General features: G+C 35.8%; 1 long non-coding RNA gene across 1 annotated transcript; it reads right to left on the bottom strand.

The window, feature by feature from the left end:
- Positions 1–4,669: 4,669 nt before the first annotated feature.
- On the bottom strand, positions 4,670–19,287 carry LOC147913459 (uncharacterized). Its single transcript, XR_015548676.1, has 3 exons — positions 19,109–19,287; positions 7,890–7,989; positions 4,670–5,706 (listed from the first exon to the last, which is right to left on the bottom strand). It is a non-coding gene; the product is annotated as an uncharacterized LOC147913459 (long non-coding RNA).
- Positions 19,288–20,303: the final 1,016 nt, after the last annotated feature.

Raw genomic sequence — 20,303 nt, 5'->3', positions numbered from 1 at the left:
CTTTTTGAGACAAGTAATAATCAGTCTGTCATCAGTGTCATGCTGCAGTCAGGCTTTGACAAGGTTTGCAAATAACTTGAAAGGAATTGCTCATCCTTGAACACTGCAGATCAAAACCAGACCTGAACAAAAAACTAAAAGTCTGCTGTGCGTCAGCTGCACGGTCTCTGGGAACGTGCTGTGCATAAGCAGAAGCAGCAGCAGAGGGAACAACCAAGCCCTAATTCTACTCCCCTCTCTATTTTTTATTTTTTATTGAGAAGATCTTTTCTCAGCTACCAATCCTGGGAACTCGCTATTCAAAACCATGATGGAACCACCTGAAATGCCCAGCCTGATTGGAAGTACTAGTTGTATTATTCTGGAAAATTATTGGAAAAGCAAATAATACATCCATCCTCAGGGTCGTTTGTTCTCTTAACTCAGGGGCTGGAGCAGGCAGGATTTCTGATCAAACTCAGAACTTCCATCAGTGAGAGGGTTGTGTGCACAGAGGATTGTACCACCAATTGCTTTCTTTTCCTCTCCCCCCTTCCTCAGTTCTTCCCACCCCATAGAGGGGGTGAGATATGTGTTATTTCTTCACTGCTGTTCCTGACACTTGTTAATCTGTAGGCTTTCACAATCATAAGAAACAAGTTCACCTTATATAACTTTGAGAATACTTATATAAGTTAAACTTATAAGACTTTGAGAATAAGATCCTTTGGAGGAAAAAAATGTATTTTTAGAAGTATCAGCTGGTCACAGGTCTGCTCAGAGCTTCAAACATATTTGTACTTCTTATTTGTATAAATAGCTGGATAGCCAAATGACATATGGACTTGAGCATTCATGAATTATGCCTAAAACATGAGCAGAGACTTGAGATGTGAATTAATTGTTGATTTTATTTTAGCATAAGAGAAGAAGTTATGTTGTTCTTTACAAGGAATTCTGAAAATCCAGTGGTACTGAGAGACAGTCAAAGTTAAATGAAGATGGTAATGAAAGGAAAAAAGCAAATGCATCATAAGGGAAAATTCCACATTCCAAAAAGAAAGGAGATGTAAAACACAGTTACAATCCTATTTTATGTGATTACAGTCATTTGAGACTATAGGCCATATAGTCCTAAAAAGAATTGTCCAATATAGTGTCTACTTAATAAATATATGCTGAACACCATAATATTGGCTCAGTACCATGTTAGATATTATGAGAGATAAGCATGATGCATAAGAATTGATCCCTATCTTTTTCAAGGAGTTTATAATCTGGTTAGGGAGAAGATACTAATGTATGAACGTATAGCAGTAACTTTTTGAAAGTGCATAATGTAAGCACTGAAATACGAGACAAGAACCACCTTGAGCTACACCAAGGACTTGTAACAAATATCTAGAAACAATTTCTTTAAGCCACACTTGTACATTCACCATCTTTCCCAGTCTTTTGAGCTTACTTGTTACCATTTAATTGTAATCAAAGTCCTACCTTCACGACTACAGGAAGTCCAGACCCCTATATCTGCTGTTGCTGAGGTCCCCACAATGTGGGCTGCACATATATATATCTAGGCTGTCACTTGTCACCTCTCAGTTTTGACTACAGAGCTGGGACTCTTCAGCTATTGCCTCTGTCCATCCCATCATTGGATCTCTTTGCTAAGTCTGTTCTGTCTAGTCAATTTCACCCCAAGACTGGATATATACCCACACTTTGGCTTCTCTACAGCAGTTTACTTGAGATTGTATTGGTTTAACAAACTGAACTGAAGTCTTAAGGATTGCATCAAAGAATTACAGTGCAGGAATAGAAACTTCAAATTGGTTATAAAGTAGCATGTCTCCTGGAGGGTGTCACCTACGCCTGCTCTTTTTTTGCCAAGCCACAATGCAAGGCCCTTCCATCTTCCCCTGCAATCAAAGACTCTTCTTCCCCAACTACCCAGATCTCCAACCTCCTTTCTCTGATTTCCTCAGTGCAAATCCCAAAATCAGTTAATAATGGGACACATCAGAGGTGTGGCTCTGCTCAGAATGAAGCCAGACTTTTATATAATAGATAAAGCCCTTTAAATCCTCTCATCTGAAACACTTCCTACAGAGTAAGCTTTGGGTCTTATTAAGATTTGTAACTCTGATGCAATGCAGAGGAAAACAATGACTTTTTTCTCGGCTTCCAATAATCTAATATGACTAGCAAGACTAGGTAGACCCTGAAACGCCCCATTCTTTTACACTAGAGCCACTAATATTCAAATGAGAAAAAAACTTTAGATACTATTTGTTGAAATCTGCTTAAAAATACAGTAATATTTAACATTTTTTAATATTAGCCACTCAAATACACTACAAATCTACCTTACATTTCAACAATTGCTATGTATCTGTAACTGCTGAAAGAATTTATACAGCATAGGTATGATACTCCCTGTGGAAAGAAGGAGTTTTAAATTATTATCCATTTTATGATTGGAGCTCAATTTTTAATAGACAGTTAATTTTTAAAATAAATTCCTGAAAACTCTACATTCTTATGCAATGACAAAGTTCAGTATAGCAAATTTGTGTGTATCATTTAACAGAAAAGTTTTGCATTTCCCCATACGTAATATTGAGGCCTATAAAAAAACATATTTATTCTTTCCCTACTTCCTAGATTCACCTTTGTTTCCTTTTCTGTGATAGTACTAAAAAATTAAGTTAGTCTAGAATTCTCATTAGAGAACTCTCTCCCTTATGGGAAACTCAACCGTGATTTGCAATTTAGATATTCTGGAGAAGCCATAAGGAAGTCATATTCTAAAATATTAAATATGAGTGTCTTTGATTTAATTATTGTGCTTCTCAATTCTATTTCAAATAGCTCAGCAAGCTTTCAAAAATCCTAAAGGATAACCAATTGTTTTAGGAGACCCAGAGGTAACTGGGAACAGAATCAAAGACAGAGACCTGTGGCAGCACACTAGAGGCCTCCTGTGACTCACATTACTCCACTAAACCATTTGTTCAACAAATATTTCCTGAATGCCTGTGGGGGAAGGTGTGCTGGGAGCTAATGAGTCAATGATGAACAAGAAAGCCAAGTGTTGACCTTTAAGAAGCGTATACAATAATCAAAGAGACAAATGATGACCAAGGACACAAGTAAATGAATAAAATACTTACACATTGTATTGAGTGCAAGAAGGAGATAAACAGTATTCTGATAAAGTGAAAAGAAATTCAAATGTTCTTAAATGTATGAAAAAAGTCTAAACTTCAAAAATAGAAAAGAAATATAAATTAAAACTACAGTGACAGTGTTTTTAATCTGCTTTATTAACAAAGATTGAATAGCACATTCTACAAGTAAGAATGAAGGAAAGGGGTATTTTGATTGTGAATGTAAATCAATTCATGTTATATGGAAAGTAATCTGGCAATATCTATCAATATATAAAAACATATATCTTTTGACTCAGTTCAGAAATAGGAATACGGCCTATAAATTTTTTCTTATTTGTACAAAATGGTGTCATGTACAAGATAATTCATTGCAATGTGTTTGTAGTAAGCAAAATTGAAAAACAGCTAAACATCCATCAACAAAATTCCAGTTTAATAAATTAAACTATACATATATAAATTAGAATGCAATGTAGCCATAGCATAGAATGAGAACACAGTTTTTTGTTTGTTAGTTTGCAGATATGGAGCATTCTACAAGAGTGTTAACTGAAAACAATTGAGACTCTATACAGTTGCATACTATGCAAAAAAGAATGTGAATATTTTTGTGTGTATATGCCTAAAATATCTCTGAAAGTGGAGTGGGAGGGAGAATTTTTTCGATGTACTTTTTCCTTTTGTATCTTTTTAATTTTGAATTATGTGAATATATCGGTTTTAAAATATTTAAATATTTTTGTAAAGATAAAAATTCCCAGTAGTGTCTACTATGGGATTTACATTACCAGCTCTATAAGTTATAGAGAAGTTATGAGAGAAAAGTTCTTGAAAAATTCATTGACTATGTCAGATCCAACTAAAAAAACACACATTAGAATCTATTAAGTTCAAGGTACTGTGTTCTTGGGATATAAAATTAAAATATAGACCCTGTTCTCAAGAGAATACATTTCAATGGAGGAACTGGAAATTTCCATAAAAGGTAAATGGTGATAAATGTAATTAGTAGGAGTAAAAAGACTTTTCAGTTTTACTATACCTTTCAAAATTCTTCGAGTTACAATAAAGTATTGGGTTTAAATAATTACTAAAAATTTCTAGTGTATTATTTATGAAATATTGTTTATTTGATATAAACCCCCAAAGTATGGTGGGACATACCTTTCAAATATTATTGGCATATATATGATGAAAACTACTCACTCAAAAGATATGGAAAAGGAATTCTAAAGAAACCTACATTAAGCACCTATTTAATTATATTTATTGTTAAGATTATACAAAAACTTCTTCCAGTCAGAAATTTGATGTTTCCCACAGAAATTACATAGAATAGACTCTAAATGACATGGTTAGCAGATAAATTCACTATTTTAAAATAAGTCTTGATCTCTTCTATTTATTTTCTACTATCGACCATTTCATTTCTACTCAAAATTTTATTAACTAGTTTTGAAAGTACAATGATGCACGCAAACTATACATTTTTTATTATTGTTTAAACATGTGTAAGCTTAAGATTAATGGAAAATCAATAATATCCCCCAAAGCAAGAGGAAAAAAAGTAAAAACAGACACGAATATTCAAAATAGAACTACAAGGTAAGAAATCTGAATGTCATAAAAAAGTGATACAATAGCAATAATATATGATCAAATAAATCTCTTATATTTCACCCCTTTCTTGAGGGGTGGATCCAGAATCTGTGGCGCTCAAAGTGTGTATAATCAGAGCGGCTTTTTAAGAATAATAGCAATATATTCACAAATGCAAATTTAGATTCAGGGCCTTGGAAGGGGCCCTTGCAGGTGTGAGACCCTCAAGCTTAGGCTTCTTTTGCTTCACAGAAATCCACTCTGCTCTTAGCACATAGAATTTCCCTTAAACTTCGTTCTCTGCTTTAATCTGAATATTTCTTTGGGGGAGGGGATGTACATATCAATAAAGTCATAGGTAATTAAAGAAAATTTCCATCTCCCTGTCTAGATTACACTTCCATTTTTTTTAAGAAAGTAACATTAAATCTGCCATATCAGATTCAGAAGAGACCAGAAATTTCCACTCACAGCACATAGCATCTTGCAATCCAATTTACATACTGTTCTTTTAGCCCACGTGTGGAAATTCAACAAGGATTTTTTTCATTCCTCACAAGTGGTTCGCAGTAGCAGTTCTGACAATTAATTCTCCCACCACCAAGCATTTATTAGGATGAGAGCGCACAGCTCTTTCCCTCTAAGAGTCGCCCTCCTTTCCGTCTTGACTGCAGAGATATGCTGAATTGCCCCTGATAGTAAGAAAAAGGCAGACATTTCTAAGTTTTCTCTCTTTCATTATGCTAGGTGGGGGTGGGGGTGGGAACCATCTTCGACTAATTCTGGTAACCATGTTATCTAACTCTCAAAACAGGGAAAATGATGGGGAAGAGAGGAGGTAGAAGTTCTGAGAAGCATCCCCTGGTTATTGTTGCTAGGGCAACTGCTACTTGGCATCCTCCAAATAGTCATCGTCTGTCACACTTGGGGTATAATTCACAGGCATGCAGCACATCTGAGTGGATTGGGAAAAAAAAAAGGTGGGGGAGGGGATGAGGATTCATGTAAATAAATGAGAGAATTTTAAATAGTCACATAAACAAAAGTGCATGCCTAATATTTAGGAAGAAGAGAGAGGATAGGCATAGGATGATACAGTTTTGAAAATATACATATCACTGCTAAATATTAGTGTTTTTATTTTGCACAAATTAGCTAGCCTCTACCCATTCCCAATAATTGTCTACCCATCTGCCTCCTTTTATAATAGTTCCTTCTTCTTTCAAATACTAGTCTTCTGTAGTATGACTTCAACCTAAATATATGCAAAGATTCAGATGTCACTTTCCTTTTTACAATCCTTAAGAGAGCAAAGAATATTTAAAAATACTTCTTCATTGTTTATCAGAATGTCTGACTCAGAAGCAGGCCTGGCTTTGTTATAAAAGAAGATAAAGTATTTATTACCCAAATAATCATTGACAAAAACAGACATGAGCCTTGAAATACCCTTGGCTAAGTCTAAGTTGTACATTTCATTTTCTTTTGTCTTCATTTCTTAGAGCCAGGGTGTCTGCTTAATCTTTCTAATCACTGTTTCTTCTTCTCAACATTGTAGGAAAGTCATTTTATACATTGTGAAAACAAGAGGTACCACTGCTCAAGTCATATAACAGGAAAGAAAGCCTTAAAAATATCTGTCATCAAAGTCACATAAAACCTTAACAGTTTCAAACCTCTTAGCATTTGCTGGTGTCAGCATCATAAAAATGTGAAAGAAACTCATATCAATGTATCACATTTACAAAATGAGTTTAATAGCAAATGCATTTTTGGAAGTAAGTGGGAGGAAGGAGAAAGAATTTTAACCAAATTGGACTCAATGAATAATAAAAAAGCATAATGGATTAAAAAGGAAGGAATAAAAATCAGAAAAAGCAACTGTTGGTAAAGGCTCCACCAAAAGCTCTTCTTTTCCCTCGAGAGAGAATTGCTAATGTTCTCTTATGAAAGCCAAATATATACTTTCATATAACCAAAATAATGAAAGTAGACACCAAAGTAAATAAAGAAAAATAATTATTTAATTACTAGGCTTAACATTGCATGTTTGTTCAACCAAATCAGCCAGGTTTCAGTATTATTTTACATGTTTGTTTTTAATGGAATCCCTCCAATTTTCTGAATCAATATACTCACTGCTGGGAACTCCAGGGAAAAGATAATTACATAATGGTAGCCATAATAAAAATGATAGTTTACTTTTGCTAAGCATTTACTATCTGTCAGACACTATTGTATAAACTTTATAGAGAATAACTCATTTAATGCTCACATTACAATTATGAGGTAGACACTGAATTAAATTATTCTTATTGTACAGATTAAAGAATTAAAGCACATAGAAGCTATGTAACAGGCTCAAATTTACATAACAAGGAAATGGCAGTACCAGGATAAAACCTTTGTTTTTTACATTGGTTTCATGAACTGTAGGAATTTGGTTGGATGCCCACTCTCCACTTGGGTCCGTGAACTGTTTTCACCTGGAGTTCCCATCCCAGATCTCTTTTTACACCTACATTTGCACTGAACCCCAATTGCAGGCTGAAGCAAATTAAGAGGCTCCCCTATGTATCCTCAGCCTTATTCTTCCCCTGGGGATTCTCTATTGTCATCATCTTCTACCACTTCCTGCCTTGTTTCTTTGGTTTAAAGACCTTGGATATTGAACCATTTGAATTTGCATTTCCTATGCTTTGCACTTAGGGAGTTGTTTGCTGGAAAAACACCTCCTCCCTTCCCCCCTCACCCTCCCGCCCCACACACAGAAGGGAATACTCTACCCTTGATAATTCTTATACTTATTTCTCCAACATTCAGAATTGCCCAGCATAACATGACCTCTACCCTGCTATTAAGGATAAAAGTCTCATGGGAATAAATTCTGAGCATCTTGAGAGCAATGACTGAGTCTTGCTGATTTCTATATCTGCATCCCAAATAAATACGTAGGGCTGTTACTTATGCACAGATGATTTCAATAAGTGATTATAAATTAAATGGGATCATATGCCAAGAAACTAACTTTTTAATTGACATAAATGAGTATACTAAGCAGGATAGGTGAGGCTGTGCACTAACAAGCACACTCAAATCTCAGTGGCTTTTCATAACAAAAGTCTATTTTTTACTCACCTTGCCCATGCCTTGCAGGTTAGCATGGGGACTCTGCTTATCATAGTCATTCATGTTACAGGTTGATAGAGCCTCCATCTCAACACGTGATCTCATGTGGCTAAGGCAGGAAAAGGGAGAATACGGCAAAACACATAGCTTTTTTAAATTTCTGCCAAGCAATGACATACATCATTTCCACTCACATATTATTGGGCAAAGTGAAACAATATGGCCACTCTTAATTTCCAAAAGTGTAGAGAAGTACAACCTTCCTGTTGACCAGGAAGGAGAAATAAACCAGAAATCTGTGAACAGCCCTAATGACTATGGCAAGGTATATGCTCTTTATGCCTCTTCTCCAGAGTAGCCCCTTACATTAGAGCAAATGTTATTTTTGCCCCAAAGTTGTGGGGCAAGCAGTGGGGAGAGAAAAGGCAATAATAGGAGATGCAGATACAGAGAGTATATCAAATTCAAGCAGGGTGGCACAATCACAGAGAAGAAAGTGAGAAGAGAAGACTGCAAAAAAACAATCAACAGCAAATTTTATTCAGGGGCGAGAATCTAGTCCCTGTGGTAAGAGTCTTAGAGAAACTTGGTGTCTTAGTCTGTTTGGGCTGTTATAACAAAAATATCATAGACTGGGTGGCTTAAAAAACATTTATTTCTCACAGTTCTGGAGGCTAGGAAGTCCAAGATCAAGACACTGGCAGTTTCAGTGTCTGGTGAGAGCTGGCTTCCTGATTCATAGACAGATGTCTTCTTGTTGTGTCCTCACATGGTGGAAAGAGAGCTAGCGAGCTCTCTGGGGTCTCTTTTATAAGGGCATTAATCCCCTTCATGAAGGCTCCACCCACATGATCTAATCAGCTCCCAAAGTCCCCACCTCCTAACACCATCACATTGGGGATGAGGTTTCAACATACGAGTTTTGGGGGATACAAACATTCAATCTATAGCACTTGGATATCATTCATACTTCATAAAATAAGACATGGAAAGAGATTATCAATGAATCAGGAAACACTGGAAACACTGTGCCCTACCCAATATGTCCCTGAGTGAAACAAGAATATGACTATCTAAATTCCATGTCTTCTCCAACAGCCACATTTGAGAACTTTATGAAGTCAAGTTTTCTGATTGTGCCTAGCCTGAAACCTCTTGATGTGTTTATGTCCAGAAAGGCCAACAGAGTATCTGAAAAAATAATAATACTATGTTTGAATTATACATATATATAGAGAGAGAGACTGAATGAATCCAAACTATAATTCCACTCATAAAATCTCCCAATAATGAATACAAGTTTTGCTTACTTTAAAAAAGGTGTTATCAAGATGCAGTATGTTCAAATTTTACAGAGGGAAAATCATTTAATCAAAGATCAGATTCATATCTCCTAGTGCGATGATTCACACATGGCATCGGCAGTCAGTGATTCCAAGATTATCTTCCCCAAAAGTGAGTATATTACAGGAATCACAAAGGGTAAGCAGACAACACCTTCTTTATCCAATCAGTATTTGCTTTAGAGAGTAATGAGAAAACACTGCAGATATTCTAGAAAGAAGGAAAAAATGTAAGGTCAGCCTATGATTACTTTTATACAGTCAATCCCTAGTAATTTGATTTTTCCACAGCATGAAATCTTTCCTTTGAGCTTCATGTATGCTCTATAGATTATTTCCAAAATGTATACCAGGAAATTCAAGTACTCTACTAATGATTTCCAAACATCAGAGATTCTTCCAAAAGTGCTACTGTATCCTGTACCCTGCCTTACAGTGTATATCTGTATTGTGTTTACTCCTGGACATTCAGACATAACTGAACATTTGGGAGATTGTAAATGGAACAAAACTGAAAAGCATCTATTTGCATGAAGAGTGAAAATCCTCCTAGGAAAGATCTATTCTTGAAGTAAATTGGATCCTGGAACTATGAGTTTGACCTACTTATAAGACCTTAGTTGTTGGAAGGGAATAGAAATTCTCAGTATAGTGTGATGGCTCCTGTAGAAATCTGATGCCAGTCCAGGCCCTTGCATGCACATCCATATGTTAGGGAGAGAGAAGCCTAAAAGTATACTAAAAGGGTGGATTTTAACTCTGTCACATACCAGCGCCCAAGAAACACTGCGTTTGAACCTCACAAAAAGGAGGGAACTTTTCTCTATAATCCCCTCCATAATCTCCACATAGCTTTGGGATTCCATGGAGCTCAAGGAACCACTAAAAGAGAATGTCTCTGCCCAGCAGAGCAACAAGACAGACTACCATGCTCTGAAATGGAAAACAAGTCATGCCAGTGCATGCTACACCAAGAAGAGGAATGATAGTGGCAGCTTTGCTGGCAGAGTGGAGGCAGCCATCAGAAAGGAGATGCTGGATCTGGGTAGTATATAGCAATGAAAGTGTCCACTACACCCAGGGAGCAGCAAGTACACCCTCTGTGACTGATGGAATTGGAGCAGTCATCAGAGGATAAACTGCTTTGGCCAAAATAGGGGCAAGGAGAAGTGGCAGAGTATTCCCGATCTGAGGACACTCAGCCTCAGACAGTGGCCACAGCAGTGAGGAAGGACTATGCCACAGAGAGCAGTTTTTGGCATTATCCAGTTATGTCCCTCTATGTGTGCTTACTTTTGAACATTCGAGAGACCCTTAGAGACTAACATATATGAGTCCAGAGTCTTTGCAGGAAGTTAAAGTATGTGCGGTATTAGTAGATGAGGGTAATCATCCTTCCTTTTGATTTAGACATGTATATGAGCTCACAGTACTCATAAGCTGGTGAGGTTGAGAAAGTTCAAATTTCTTAGTGTCACCATTTTCAAACATACAGGTAATTTTGTATTAAATTATGCTGCTTACTTTTTAAGGGCAGTTCAAGGAGCAATTTGGTTCCCCCATGAATTGTTTGCAAAGCATACCAGAGGAAGGAAAACTTTTAGAAAGATTATATTTTTAAAATTGATCCTAAACATGTTATTTGGAGTTTTCTTAGCTTAAGTCACAAGGAGCAATTCTTCCTTACCTAAGTGTTTGTGCTTCTCATGATCTCTGTTTCAATGATCTTTTGCCCTAATAATTTATTTTCTGAAATCTTGACAATCCTTTGAAAATATAATTACTCTAATTTTCTGCAAAGAACATGCCAGGTCAACAGTTGTTCTTGAGCTTTCTTTGTTCTTTTTTTTCTCTGTGTGTGTGTGTGTGCACATATGCATGTACTTGCATGCATCAAACACTTCTAGCAATAACATCTCTCAAAGGAAGCCACAATTCCAAACAAGGCAGAGGGAAAAGAATTTCTGAATCTCTTGTGAAGTAAGAGTTTGAAAATAAGCTCTCTCTATGTATAAAATGCTTTCCTAGGGAGTTTGCATATACTGGGAGCTCAATAAATATTTGTTGAGCAATGGAATCGTATTTTTATAAATTTGATTAGGAATTAAACTTAAAGCTTACTTGGTCTGTTATCCAAGACAATGCAAAAATTCCTTCTATGTTTTCCAACAAACAAATTCAGCCTCTAGAACCAAGAAAAGGCATGGGTCTGACTATATCCTTTAAGCCTTTCATTCCAATCATATACCTTTATGTAGAGAATTCCTACCTATATTGAGTTGAAAATTGTCTCTCTGAAATATCACCCATTAGGCCTAGTGATAGACAAAGAAAGTCTATCCCCAAACTACATAAGATAACTTCAGATATTTTAAAGCAGTCATTATATGCTCTCTTAGGGGTCTCTTTTCAGTTTAACATCTCCAATTTCAACCATTTTTTATACCCTTCACCACCCAGGCCATTCTTCCCTCTGTTTCATCTAATTTGTCATTACCTTCTTAAATTGTGAGCCTTAGAGTTGAATTCAAAGTTCTAGATATAAACTAATCAGCATTCATGGTTCACTCTTTCAGTAAAGATTTAACGAGTACCTATTATAAACCAGCTATTGTAGTAGAGACTAGTGGTTAAACAAGACAAATAGGCTTTACCTGCCTTAGGAGGCTTGGAGTCAAGATGGTGCTGAGATTGTGGTAGAGATAACCATATTAACACTAAATTACAACTGTTGTAAGTTTACGATCAGAACAGGGTGAATGAAATGTCTTTCTCTGGACATTATAATTATATTACAAAAATCTAAAATTATGTTGGTATTTTTAACATCCACATCAAAATTTTAATTAAAATAAAACTAGTGGTCATTTATGTTTTCATATAGTTCGCCAATAAGGTCAGTCATTAAAATGAACATCTCTAATGTTGAATTTTTAGATTGTGTAAAAGAAGCAAAACCATAAAAGGAAAAACCTAAGGAAAAAAATGATAAAACATCTAGATTGTTGATAAATTGTAACTTGTAAAAAAAAAAATGCATACGCTCAAACAAAACACAAAAATAAAAACTCAGAAAACGTATACTTAAAGAGTAAAGAACTTTGTTTTTCCTTGAGACAGTATCGCACGTGGAAAGAGTACTGAAATAAAAATTAGAAAACTGGTTACCAATCCAGATGGTTTAGGCTAAAATCACTTACTCCTCTTGAAGCTTAATATTCTTATCAGAAATATGGAATTTAAAATTTCCCTTCTTTCCTGATTATCATCATGAGTTCTAACTCATTTGATAACGTTTTGAGAACAAAATAAGATAATGTATGAAAGTTTTCTAAAAAGAATAAGCCACAATGCAAAGGTAACTGTTTGTTTTTACAGAGGAAGGAGAGAAATTGTGATTACAGCCAATATGGAACAAGAAGTGTTGACTTACTCTCCCATCATAAACAACTATAAAATGATGTTGTCATGCACAGATAGCGCAGAACTGTGATCCTTAAAAAAAGGAACACATGCTAGGTGAACCCTCTATTTACTCCAGCTTCCTATCTTCAGACACTTTTCAAACTGAGCCATAGAGAAGTGAAGGCAAACATAGAGCAACAGTATTGTTGGGTAGACAAACAGAAATAAGGAGGATTGGGGGCTGCTGACGTGGCCGAAATTTATGAGACAGGATACGGAGGAGGAAAGACATACATAGAGAAGGAAATCCAGAAAACTGCATGGGGTCTTTCTTGATTCTTTTATGAAATGTTAAGTTGTATTGGCACAGGGTGTGACATCACGGGGTCTGAAAGAGATCTGAATGGAAGCTAAATGACAATTCTAGAGGCTTCTCAGTGCTGAGAGTACTAAAGTTCTAACCAGTCAGGGGAGATAAACCTCACTGAAAAACCACGAACTTTCATTTCAGACTTCAGAAAGACCAAGTTTTGGAAGTAGGGCTATTATAGACATACCCAAGCCTTAACAGGACCAAGCTTATCTGCGAGTAAATTAATCACTTGCCAGAACAAAACCTAATGTTTTTTAAGAGAGACTACATAATTTGGATTTCAGGAATGTAACAAACACAGTGTCCGGTATACAAACAAAAAATGCTAGACACGTGAATAAACAGATAAAAATAAAGAATAGACAGTCAATAGATACAGATATTGAGATGACACAGATAGTGCAATCATGAGACAAGGACACTGACATACCTATGATAAATATGTTCAAGGATTTAAAGGACAATATGGATATAATAAACAGAAAAACTTAGTAGAAGTTGTAGTTGTAGTTGTAGAAATTACAACTATAAAAAAGATGTCCTAAAACTAAAAAGTATAATATCTGAAATGAAAAAAAAGAATCTCAGCTTGGGCACGGCCGAAGAAAATATCAGTGAGTTCAAGACAAGCCATAAAAACTATCAAACTAAAGCACAAACTGTAAAAGGATGAAAACAAAAAGGCCTCAGTGATCTATTGGTCAATATCAAACACAGGTATATATGCACAAAAATGTTTTCAAAAATATCAGCCCACATATCCAACAAAGTTAAAGAACCACAATTGGGATAAACACAAAGAAAATCACACTTAGGCATATCATTGTCAAATGGCTAACACTCAAAGATAAATAGAAATATCTTAAAAGTGGCAAAATGAAAAAAGACACATTATATACAGGAAAAACATATAACAAGAGAAACTACTGACTTTTTAAATAGAAAGCTATACATCACAGAAGACAATGGAACAACATTTTTAAATGCTGAAATAAAAAAATATCAATCTAGAATTCAATGTATTGCACAAAAAAATTCTTCAAAAATAAAGAGAAAATAAGAAAACATTTTTCTTAAACAAATGCTGAGAGAATTTTTCACAAGCAGACTTAAAATTCAGTCAATGTTAAAGAAAGTTCTTTTGAAGGAACAGATACCTTACAGAAACTCAAATTTATCTGAGGGAACAAAGAATAGGAATGATTAATATGTTGTTAAATATTAAATATGCTTTTATACTTTATTTTTAAAAGACAGTTGACTGTTTCAAATAAATAGTAATAACAATGTATTTTGAAGTTTATAACATATTTAGAAGTAAATGGTATGAAACAATAGCACAAAAATAGAAGAGGGGTGAGGTGAAGTATAATGTCATCAGATTCTTACATTATATAAGAGGTAATAGAGTATTACTTTGAGATAGATAGGGATAAGTTAAAGATGTATCTTTTAAAATAAAAATAAATGAAGGTATATTTAATTATATAATATAGGAGATAAAGTGGATTTCTAAAAGTACTTGAATAATCCAACAGAAGGCAATTTATTTAATGAAGCAGCAAACTCCTGATACCAAACAATGGGAAAAAAGAAATAAGGAACAAATAATACCATAGAAAATAAATAACAAGATGAAAACTTAAACCCAATCATAATCATAATTATATTAAATGCAAGTAGACTAGACACTGCAGTTAACAGACAGATAGTATCCAATCTGCCAGAAACACAGAACAATGCTCAGCCACCAATACAGCACCACTCTGGGAGGAGACCAAACAGCTACTTAGCATCCATTTGACATTAGACCCCCTTCATCCTGACAGTGATTCATCTTGACTGAAATTGACATATATTCTGTATAGCTTTGCCTTTTCTGCTTGACAGGATCTCAGCCAGCACCAATATCCAAGTGCTTACAGAGTATTATATCTACAAGCACAAACATTGCATGAAACCAAGAAACTCATTTTACTGCAAGTCATATGGCAACCTGAACACAATGGGATCCACTGGTCCTGATGCATACACCACCACCCAGAAGCTGCCAGACTGGCTTTCCAATAGAGTGGCTTATTGAAGTTACAACTGAAGAACCAGCTCAGATATGTTATTATGTGAAGATAAGTACCATCCTCAAGAATGCAATATATACTCTTAATTCACAACCAATACATGGTGCTATGTCTTCAATTAATAGAAATCATAAGTTCAGAAATCAAGATGTAAAAGTGTTTACCTGTTGACCATCACTTTTCTTAACCCATGTTTCTGGTCCTTGTAACACTGAACTCTGCAAAGGTCTTGGGAGATCCTGGTTATCCAAATGGTTAACTTTTCCAATTGGTGCCAGCAAGAGTCTCAATAGATTTTATTTTCTGGATAATGCCCATGCCCTCTGAACTCATGCCAAGAAACCAGCAGAAACACCAAGAAGTCACTGACCTAAAGGGGTAATTGTCCCTGATTATCACAAGGAGATAGAGCTGCTGTTACACAACGGAGGAATAAGTTTGGCACTCAGATGACATACCTGAAAATTTTTGGTGCCCCCTTTGCACAATGTAATCAGTTAATGAATGAGTGTAGCAGCCACATCCAAAGAATGGCATGGTAACCAGGCTTTCAGTACCTTCAGGTATGAGGTTCTTCATCTGTCACCAAATAAACCCCCTAAACGAGTTGTTGCTAGCTAAAGGTGAGGGGAATCTTGAATGGATAGTGGAGGATAGAGATGATGACTATCAGTTGTGGCCAAGAGACTGGCTTCAGTGGGAGAGGCCATAGTTAATCCCACTAAACTCCCTTTTACACATTTCCTCTGGGAAATGAGGCCCATCAGAGTCCTGATGGATCTGTTCCTAGAAATTTTATGAATCAAGTGGATCCAAGTCACATAAAGGATGAAATATAGTGAACACAGTCCTGTGCAACCCAGCACCCTGGCCCCTTAATACTGAAGGAATTATTCTCCTAGCTGCTGGAAGTGTTGTTGGCAGATAGCTCTCAGATGTGAGCCCTCTCTGCAGATTACTCTCAGCTAAAGAGAGCCACTTCATCTAAGGCTACACCTCCTCCTAGTGCAACCTGAAACCAACAACTGATTGAAACAGGGCCATAAAAGTCCAATCACTTTGCTCTATTTCAGGACAAATTTGAAGGTCTATCCTAGATTTTAATAGTCCCATTAGAATCAGCTGATGCCTTTGTTGTGACTGCATTTTAGCCCAACTTCTCCTTCTAACTAATTCCATTTCCATCGCTTTCACCATAGGTAGGTATTTATCCCAAGAGAGCACTCTGCAATAAACTTCCTGCAAGCTAATCTGTCTCAGAGTCTTACCTGTAACACTTACACATAGAAGACTGCAAAAACTTCCCTGAAAATAAATTAAAGAATACCTAAACAAGTGGAAATATATATTTATAAATTGCAAAGCTCAATATTGCTAAGATGGCAAATACCCAAAAGTGTCCTTTAGAATTCAATATGATCCCATTAAAAATTTTTGCAATTTTTCATTTTTGTAGAATTTGACAAGGTGATTCTAAATTGTATATGTAACTAATAAGTATCTAGATGGTCTAAAGCGATCTTGACAAAGACAAATTTGGAGGATTTACATTACTTGACTTCAACTGACAGAATAAGGTACGTTAATCAAAATAATTTAGATTGGCATAAGGATGAAAAAATATATTCAATGAAACTAAACAGAGAGTTGAGAAATAGACCCAATATGTATTAATTAATTAATTAATTTTTAACAAAGGCACTAAAGCAATTCAATGGAGAACAAAAATCTTCCTACCAAATGGTGCTAAAACAGGCAGACATTCACATGGAAAAAAGTGACGATTGGTCCCTACACCATTACCTTACTTCATACAAAAAAGTTAATTCGAGATGGATCGTAGATCTAAGTACACACCCAAATCATAAAGCTTATAGAAGAAATTGTTGGAGAACTTCTCCAAGCCCTTTCAGTTTGTTAGGTAGTACACAAAATGCACGAACCACAAAAAGAAAAAAAAAAGATAAATTAGATTCCATCAAAATTAGAACAGTTGCTCCTTCAAAATCACCTGTTAAAAAAGTAAAAAGGCAAGCCACATTCTGGGGAAAATATTCAGAACACATGTATCTGGCAAAGGAATTGTATCCAGAACGTACAAAACCTCTTACAATTCAGTAACAGCAATAAAAGAACCAAAATTTTAAAAATGGGCATAAGACTTGAAGAAACACCTCACAAAGGAAGATATACAAAAGGCAAATAAATACATACAAAGTGCTCTGTATCATTAGTCGTCGAGAAAATGCAAATTCAAACCACAATGAGATATCACTTCACAAACTAGAATGGTTATAATTAAAGTGTTTGACAGCCTAAAATATTGGCTTTTTTGGAGCAACCAAAATTCTTCCATTGCTGGTGGAAAACTGGCTATTTCTTATAAAGTTAAACACATATCTATCCTTTGATTTAGCAATTCCTTTCCTTGGTATTTGCCCAAGTAAATGAAGACATACGTCAAAAAAAGATTTCTAGAAGAATGTTCAAAGGAGCTTTATTCATAATAGCTCAAAGCTGGAAACAATACAGATATTCATCAACAGTAAAATATATGTACTGTATTCACACAATGGAATACTACTCAGTAATAAAAAGAATGATCTATTGATACACTCAAGAACTTGGATGATTCCAAAAAATATTCCATTTATATAAATTTCTAGAACAGACAAAACTAAAGCATCATGATAGAAATCAGACAATAATTACCTCTGAGGGATTAATTGACAGAGAAGGCAAAAGAAGTAAGTTTCTGGGGCTCATGGAAATGTTCTATCTTGATAGGAGTGTGGGTAAAAGAGATGTATGCATTTGTTTATACACTCTAGAAGTATATGCATTTGTCATAACCTCTACACTCAAGATTAGTGTATTCCACTGTGTAAAAATTATACCTCAAAAAAAAAAAAAAAAGGAGGTAGAGTTATACGTCAGGAAGCTACTAAGAGGCAACACATTGCAACATTTCTGGGAAGTTCAGAACCAAATTATAAATTGGTTGTTTTTCGTGACCATATAACTCAATATTGTCTGCTCTTTCTCCTTATAAAATGTTCCTCTTTTTCTCATCAGTCAGCAAATATTTGGTGAGGATCCACTATATATGAGGCACTGTAATCTCAGGTTTCCTATGTCTGAGAGGTCACAACAGATAGCTAGCTAGTTAATTAAGTTGTGAGTTGTTTGAACTTAATATTTCTTTGTCTTTATCATTTGTAAGAACATTGGAAAAATTAATCATTTCCAACAATTCCAAAAATCAACTGTTGGAAATTTTTCTATCAGTGATAAAACAGTTCAGATATTTTTTGTTTGGGAAATTCCTAGCCCTCACAAAATAACTGAAGTCTTATATTCTTCAAGTTGAATCCTTTCCAACTCTCAGAGTTTGATGGAAATGCAAAAACAAAATAAGACTAATTCAGAGTAGAGTTTTACTTCATTGTATCGTGTAGAGCATGCTTTGCTCATCATCAAAAGAGCTTGATAAATACGCAGAATTTGAGCCCTAATCTTGGAGTTTCTATTTTAGCAAGACTACACAGCCAGCTTCTTAAAATAGTATTACAGAGCTAGGTTTTAAAAATAAATACACAGAAACTCTGTGAAGGGAAGAGAAAAGTCTATACAGGAGATTGCTATAGACTGTGCCCTCCAAACTTTTTTATATTGAAACCTAATTCCCAATGTGATAGCATTAGGAGGTAGGACCTTTGGAAGGCAAGTAGGTCACGAGGGTGGAACCCTCACGAATGGGATTAGTGTCCTTATCAAAGAGCCCCCAGAGACATCCCTCACTCCTTTCCACCATGTGAGGACACAGACCACAAAAAGACGGCCATCTATGAACCAGGAAGCTGGCCCTCGCCAGACATTGAATCTGCTGGCACTTTGATCTTGATCTTCCCAGACTGTAGAACTGTGAGAAATAAATTTCTGTTATTTATAAGCCACCCAGTCTATGGTATTCTGTTATAGTAGCCTAAATGGACTAAGACAGAGATTATCACAGGCAAAAAAGCACACCTGTATTAGTGATTTCTCTCTTCTCGGTATTTACACCTCCTTCTTGGTTCTCTTTTGTCTTTACTTCAGCCTCCAGGGGCACACAGTTGTCTCCTTGCTGTAACACCCAGAAATGGACAAAAACTCCTTTCCCATCTTGCTCCTTGCTTAACAAAGAAAAGCCAAAACTTGAAAAAACCTTACTAAGAGCTAAGGAGAAAGTAAAGAAAAATAAAGGAATTTCAAAGTTAGAAAAGGTTTAGCCTAATAAAATACAGATTTCTGATTCAAACATAGTTAAATTGAAGCCACAAGTTAACCAGTTCAATTTACCAACATTCAAGCCAGGGTTTTGCTCACTTCCTCCAACACATTCTACTGATTAGAGACTCATTTGGGTTTGGGGAAAAAACCACTCCTTTTAAACTTACAAATTACTCCTTAGGGAGGTTAAGTCTGTCATAAATTTTAATCAGACAATCCTATGTTTTCTGTTTTTTTCCTAATATGAAGCTGAGATAATAGGAGAGGAGCAGGATTGAATAGACAGTTTTGGAGCAAGAAACATAGTAGGGAAACAGGTCAGAGTCGGAGCTTTTAGCGACTCCTTGCATGCCCATGCTGCAGGCCGGAAGCGCCCTTTACAAAGCAACTAGTCTTTGTTTCACTCAGTCTCTCCTTAGTCTCCCACCTTTAAAGACTCTCCCTCTATTCTTCTGGATTTTTAATTATCTTTTCATGGCACCTTCTAAACAGGGACTCAGTTGGCCAGTCTGTGACTTGGCTGTAAATTACTCACCTGTAAGTTTCCTCTCCTTTGATTGGCTTCAATCTCTGCAGTCTGGCCCCTTTGCCGATCTTGGCCTCAATTCCCAAAACACTGCACCATTACCTAGTTGTGCTCAGAGGCTCCTCCTTGTCTGGAAGTTGAGTCTGATGCATGAGGAGATGAAACAGAACTCTGGTTGAGCAGAAGCACTATCAGGGCTCTGAGTATGTGATTAAGGGCTGTGTGTGGGGATGCTAAATTGAAAAGGAATAAAGAAAAGGAAGTGGGAGACTGTTAGAATTTTGTCTGACCCTGGGAATCACATCTGCCCACAACACATACCAAGTTATTCTGTTTTCTCTGATAACGTGAATGCCAGAGGTTTCTGACCGGGGGGTGTTTAAGTTATCTTGGTTCCCCATGCCACTCTCTGCTTTACATCTATCA

Source organism: Ceratotherium simum, chromosome 27, assembly GCF_057802395.1.
Source record: "Ceratotherium simum simum isolate JZ-2026a chromosome 27, ASM5780239v1, whole genome shotgun sequence".
In the NCBI taxonomy this organism is placed as follows: domain Eukaryota; kingdom Metazoa; phylum Chordata; class Mammalia; order Perissodactyla; family Rhinocerotidae; genus Ceratotherium; species Ceratotherium simum.
This window is presented reverse-complemented; position numbering and strand designations above follow the sequence as displayed.